Source organism: Ptychodera flava, chromosome 9 (assembly GCF_041260155.1).
Source record: "Ptychodera flava strain L36383 chromosome 9, AS_Pfla_20210202, whole genome shotgun sequence".
NCBI lineage: Eukaryota > Metazoa > Hemichordata > Enteropneusta > Ptychoderidae > Ptychodera > Ptychodera flava.
In genome coordinates, this window is record NC_091936.1 from 410,229 (window position 1) to 417,363 (window position 7,135).

A 7,135-nucleotide genomic window follows, 5' to 3' on the forward strand; every position below is an offset into this window, starting at 1 on the left:
TCAGTTTTATGTGTAATTTTCTGTTTTAATTTTCTTGTGTGGTTGTACTTTTAAATTATTTTATCCAGCTATGTACAATGCTCTGAGACGTACGTGTAGTGCATTTTAAACAATTTTTAATAATAATAATAATAATATAATGACTGACACAATTTGATAGAGAACTACAGCTACCATGTACAGCCCAAAATCTTGCTTGTTCATCGTCTAACACTATCTTGGTCGTGGTACTCGAAAGAAGCTGCCATCGTATTCAAGGCAAGCACAAATAGGCTGCTCTTTAAGTGACGTCACACTTCCGGGTTTGATTTTTTTGCGGGAAAATGTGACTAAGCTTCAGAAGACGCATTTTTCCCCCCAGAAAATACACACTTAAACCATTTTTCTGCTGTAAATTTTTTGCTTGTACCTTTCCATGCATTATTTAACAAGTGAAAATCACCTTTTCAGCAATTTCATTTTTACTCTTCACAAGACCTTTAAAAGCCTGTGCCGACGTCAGATTGTCTAGCATGAATATCTACTTATTAGATTACAATTTCAATGGAAAACAAAAGGCTATGACACTCCATAATCCTCTGATCGACTAAAAAAACATGATCCCGGGCATCAAGTCCCTGGTCTTTGATGATATAGTTATCAAGAGAGCAAAGAAAACTGCTGAGTCTGCATTTTCTGCGTGTTCTTTTGTCCAGAAAGGAATAATCTTGCAATTTTATTTTGAAATCTGGTACAGTGACAGTACAGTTTTAAAAGAATTTTCAAAATGACTTCTCATTCCATTGTGTAAGTTTCAAGAAATTACAGTATTACAAGAATGTTTTCTTGCATGTGTACCGGGTAAACAAATGGAGTGTGCTGATACTGTTCGAAAATAGGCATGAAAATATCTCCTAAGCTCATGTTTTGTAAGCAAGAGGCTTTGCAGAAGTGACCAGTCATGCCAGAAAGGGCAGTCTTCCTCCTAAAGCTGCAGTTTTGAAAATACAGTATTTAAACTCTGCCAATTTAGTTATCACAGTCCCTCTATCCACCGGTCAGGAAACGCCTATTGTAAGGTGTCAATCACCTAGACTGCAAAGCAAAACTGTAACACGGTCATGTGATACCAGTGCGTCGCTTGGTTTTGGTCGCTTGGTGTCAAGACGTTTGTCCTGTTGAATCTGCACTCTTTTTGGCACTTTAAAGTGTTCTCTGGATCTATCTATGACACCTAGACAGAAATAACCATATCCTGAAACCGGTGTGTGTTTTCATGATCCTCCTCCCATTGTAAATGATGATAGTGAATGATGATAGTGAGCGATAATTTCTTGGGTTGATCGCTTCAAGTGTGTTGACAAAGCACAAGTAACAGCTGGAATCACACCGGAAAATTTGTCCTCCCTTTCTCGATCTCTTGCAATGCTACAAGTCAGTGCCCCAAAATATGATCTAAATATGTTTTCTGTGTTATATTCTGTGTAATCATGTCTGTTAACTCAGTAGAATAGGAAAGACAACTGCAGAAATACGTGTAGCTTTTAGTCCCATATAGCATCAATATGATGAACTCTTGACACGTATGCTCAGGCACAGTAAATGCCTTTTAACAGTGCATAAATGTGGAACTATATCACTCAAAATACTATATATCAACCCTATAACAGGTTTGGTAATGTACTACTCTGCTGTCGATGATAATATTCGGCTGAATTTGCCTGTCTTCTTGATTTCGAGCATCAGTCATGACAATTGCGAACAGTGCGTCACCAATTTGTTTTTCAATTGTGGTCATAATGCGATCTTAATGTGTAATCCCTTTCAAGCTTTATCCTAAGGGCAACATTACCCATTTAATGAAAAAGTAAATTGTTGAGAGTTCTAAAGGGAACAAGTTGTAATGTTTTGTGATTTTCTGAAAATAACAACCCACAAACGTCATGCTTTTGAACAATCTCATTGCAGCTGTCATAGGACCGTGTGGTAGCGTCATTGATATAACAGCCAGTTGAACATTGTCAGTGTCCTTTGTTAAGGTGTGAATCATTTGTTTTTTCATACCACTGAGTGTCACAGACATACCAGCCGCGTTTCCAGACCGGTGGATAGAGGGACTGTGGTTCATCAAATCGCATATGACCTCCACTAGCCAAATTAAAACTTTAACCCGTATCTTGCCAATTATATTGTTCATCTCACTATCAGGTCAAGTTGGTTAAAAATGGCAAGGCATAACAGGTCCCATTTGTTGCATTTAAACTGAGACTTAAATTTGAAGGCCTCTTGAAACAATACAGTTTTAACTGACTGAACCTGCTTTCAGATACCATGGAAAGACACTGAAAATACTCAATGCTACTTTTTTTATTGACTTTGATCTTCGATTTTGGAAGTATTACTGCTAGGTGGGATAGGGGTGAAAGCTGCACATCAAACATACATTCATTCTTTTCAAGTTGTTATGTTTATAAACACTGAATCTAAATCAATTTAACCCTTTCACCACCATGGTTTGTCCCAAATCCATTGTTTTCTATGGTAAAGTTGGACCTGTATACAGGGAACTGGGGGTGAAAGGGTTAAATTCACCTAGTATCCTCCAACAGTGAGATGCAACAAAGGCAAGCATATCACAGCAAGAAAATACAAAGACAATTTGGTGTGAGTGTGTGTGTGTGATGAAAAGGCAGCTGAAAAGCAGAGAATTGGGAAGAGGTTATGAAGGAGTCTCCCTCTTGATACAAAATGTTATGATTTGACGTTAAAATAGTGTGGTTTGGTGATACGTACTTTGAACTGTCACACTATAATATTTTTGCATAACTACTCTTTTTATGTATTACTTGTTGCATAACATTCGTGTGTTTTGACAGGCGAAGTATTGTGTGGAGGATTACTTTCCACAAATACGTAGGGCTACAAGCAGTAATTAGTTGTTTTTGTCAGATAAGCACGTTTTGTCAGATAAGCGCCGTACATTAAACCACACCCGACCCCCGCCGTAAGTAATGACGGCGCCCTCAATGTTAGTCTTGCCACGATACTCAAGATACAAGCTGTTGTGTATACTTTTTTATGAAAGTCACAAACATGAAAGAACGAATAGAAAACACTATTGAAAATTTGAGGAATAGGCCTGTACACATTTCTGCAGCTATAAAATAACCAGTGAAATAGTTACTGGTCTAACCTGTTACCTAAAATATGAGGTTTGCTTCTTATTAAAGCTATCATCTCAGCGTCATTGAAACATAATAAAGATGCAGTTGAGACAGTTGAGTGATTATCCGGACATGCGTATTGTTCGGAATTACTCTTTCTTAGCTCTTGGAGTTGGCTTCGTCAGGTAGGAGTTGATGAAAAACTGGGCGAAAAGGATAAGATAACTGAAATACATACAACTTCCTATAAAATTATTCATCTTGGTAACAGAACATTGGACGCCTTGTCCGTTCATCACATGGACGTAATATTGAATGAAACAACCTCCAACCATTTGAATTAGCTGCATGGCTGTGATAGACATTGGAATGAACTTCGGACAACGGATGCCAGCAGCACGAACGGCGTAGTACGAATACATCACTGAATGAACCGGAAAATTTAGCACCATAAACCAGTATCCAGTCGCTGCCTGGTCACTGGATGAATAACATACGTACATTAGAACGGTAACGTGATGGTACCAATGCAGGAAAATAAGCTTGCCTTTCCGTAGGACGATGAAGAGCGTGTCTCCAAACTCCAATACTTTTGACGAGACAAACACAGCTGCCCAGACACCGGTGATACAGTGATGAGTGTATGAAACATTGTTACACACGGAATAGTGCCAGCCGTTCTCGGTGAGAGATATATACATTGCGATGCAGCAACGATATGATCCAATGATACTGAATGCTGCCAGGAAAACGTTCCACACAATCAAAGGCCTTCTCAATTCAAACCGTTGCCTGGACTTCATCATGCTATGTATACTGAAGATCACCGCGACGTAGATTGCTGATAAAACGATGGAATACCACCAGTTTTTCTCCATCCACACATGCCACGCTTCATCATCGAAGTTTTTTTCGAAATCAAGACGTACCTCGCGATAAGTCTGATTCTCCAACATGGCTTTGGTTTCTGCTGTGACAGATGGGAGTCGGTGCAATGCTTCCAGATCGGCGGAATCCGTCAGAATGCTGTCTGCGTCCATATTTTCAGTATAATCTGCAACTGTTATGACCAAGGTGTGCTCGGTGCCGGTGGTATACTGTACAGTGGTACGCGATCAATGTGGACCGGGTTTCGACCTTTGTACCTACCGGCCGGTATGACCCGTTTCAGCTTTTACATACTTATTGTTTCCCCTGCTGGTCAGTCTTTTAAAGTCGCAGTTTTATTTACGGTCACTTGCCCCTGGTATGAAGGACTAAAACTCAATCAAAATACCATAAACTGTTTATCATAATTAACCATAGTAATTGAAGAACGATTTTAATTTACACATGTCAAAATGCAAAGTATTTTGCAAGAATGTAAAAAGTAACGAAAGGATTAATTTACCATTTAATTTTGCTGTTTGGGGGAAGCAGCGGGATTGAATACAATGTTTTGGGTCATTACGTGAGCAGTGGGAGGGATCATCAACGCAGGTTGAGCATCGTTGACACCAGCCAATAGTGATTGAGAATCTCGATGGAGTGATCGTACGATGTCTACCCCTGTTAAACACATACGTTGAATGCATGGACCGGATTATGAAATAAGTTGCCAGCTCTCAATTCCAGTCCATAGCCCCAAACCTTTTATTTAATAGGAAGCAAAAAATAGTGCGACATAGCACTTAAGCGATATCGGATATTGGCCTATATCATACCATGGAGGTCTACTACCTCCATGATCATACCATCGATACAAGAGATTGCTACTAGATTGTTTGAATCGTCTGCCTGGTGTATCGTCTGGGCTTGAAAACTACATATTGTCCAGCGTATAGCTTAATCACTACACTTTACTAACTTTAAACTACATTTAAGTATTAGGCCTTCACAGGAGAGCTGCAATGAGGACAGCGCGACATTTCATATTTAAGCCGTATCGTATATACGTCACTTAGGGACTGGTCAGTTTCTTCGGCCTGGGGGCGGGCCGGTGGATTCAGGGGGGGGGGGGCACCCTGTTTTTGACTTTGGTGGTAGGGGGGGGGGTCACCATGGTTTTGAAATGTCCAATAGCTGGGTCAGTGTGTTTTTTAATTTCGACATGGCTCATACTTGCGAAAAATGCATTGTGCCAGCCACAAATTTCATCATTCAGTTGCATTTTTCGGCGCACCCTTTGGGCGCATAACTTTAATAATAATAAGACATTTTTCAGAGCCCTGCCCTAGTGCAAAACTTTAATATATATATATTAAAAAATTTTATACATACAAGTATGTCAGAATATATATATATATATATATATATATATATATATATATATATATATATATATATATATATATATTCTGACATACTTGTATGTATAAAATTTTTCGGCGTGCCCTTCAGGCACATTTCTTTAAAATATCAAACAATATTTTTCAGCATGCCCTTCAGCTACATGACTTTCATATATCAGATATGTATATATATTAGAGATATCTGGATGTTTAATATTTTTCGGCGCGCCCTTCGGGCGCAGTAAATTAATATATCAGAGATATTACGTCAGATATATCTTGATGTCTGTAAATTGAAAGTCTGTTTTGCAAAGTGTATTGATCATTATGAAATCTGCAGTTCATATGAAAAGCATGACAAGTTCCTGATACTTTTCTGTTTCCTCTATGAGAATTCAGTGTTAGAAAGCAACATGCACTAATATTTCACAATCACATTTTTCGTACAACAGTTCTGGACATCTGCTTTATGCATAAAAAGAGTGGAGTACATTCACAGCTCATTCAAAATACTGTATTCAAACTTTAGAATTGACACTGTTAAGTTCCTATCTTACAACTAACATGACAACAATTTCATTAAAACACAGAATGACTGAATGTTTGAATTATATATATATATATATATATATATATATATATATATATATATATATATATATATATATATATATATATATATATATATATATATAGCCCAAACATGGGACTATGTGCCCGAGGGTAGGTGACCATATGCCCGACGTAAGGAGGGCAAATGGTCTCCTGCCCCGAGGGTACACAGTCCCTTGTTTGGGCTATAATGTTTTTATTACATGTCCCTCTTACACAGTTTTCACTGAAAATATTTAGATTTATTGGCAAATGATAATCAAATGCTTTATTTCCATCTTAGATGAAAATCCGTTAAAAATGGAACAATTTTTATCATCGAATGGCGCATTGATATATTTAAACTACTGTTATTCGGTTTATCATTTTTTTCCGCAAAATTTTCCTAAACTCGGATTTCCTATGCAAAACATTAAATTTCCACATTTTTACATCAAAACGTTGTCAAGTTGAAAAGTTCCGGTTCACTTTCAGTCCAGTGATGACTATGCGCCCCGCAACGTCATCGACGAGTTACCATTGAATCCTATGGAGCGCCCGATGTTCGATATATGAGGCATGTATAAATAAATATATATACTGAATTATTCAATTTATATTCCACCTTTTGTTTTACCTTTCTCGTGCCGGGGGGGGGGGGGGGGGGGTTCACCCTGTTTTTGAAAGCTGGAGTAGGGGGGGGGCTCAGCCTGTTTTTGACGTCGGCAAAAAATTATCCACGCCCCCCCCCAGGCCAAAGAAACTGACCAGTCCCTTATACAGCAGTATCGACACTAGAGATTGATACTGACACCTGGCCCAAAATGAGACAACGTTTTATATGAGCACGATACATGACCGGTTGTACGACCATTTCCCAGTCGCGAACTTACTAATACCATGGAGGTAGAACGGGAGTCTCTCTTTCTTCCTCCATGCTAATACTGAGAACTGCAAGAGTATAATAATAATAATAATAATATTTTTTATTGCTTGCTTGTAAATATAGGATTTACAATGGACTTTGTATTTCTGACAGACTAATAAAAAGTGTGTTTCATCTTCAATACTGTTGGTGTTACACTGATTGCAGTATCTTTCAGTAATTGGGGTTTTTGGAACAGTGTGTCT

The 7,135-nt window shown here is 38.3% G+C and overlaps 1 pseudogene; it reads right to left on the minus strand.

The window, feature by feature from the left end:
• Positions 1–682: 682 nt before the first annotated feature.
• Positions 683–4,320, minus strand: LOC139139724 (very long chain fatty acid elongase 6 pseudogene; annotated as a pseudogene).
• Between the last annotated feature and the right edge of the window lie 2,815 nt (positions 4,321–7,135).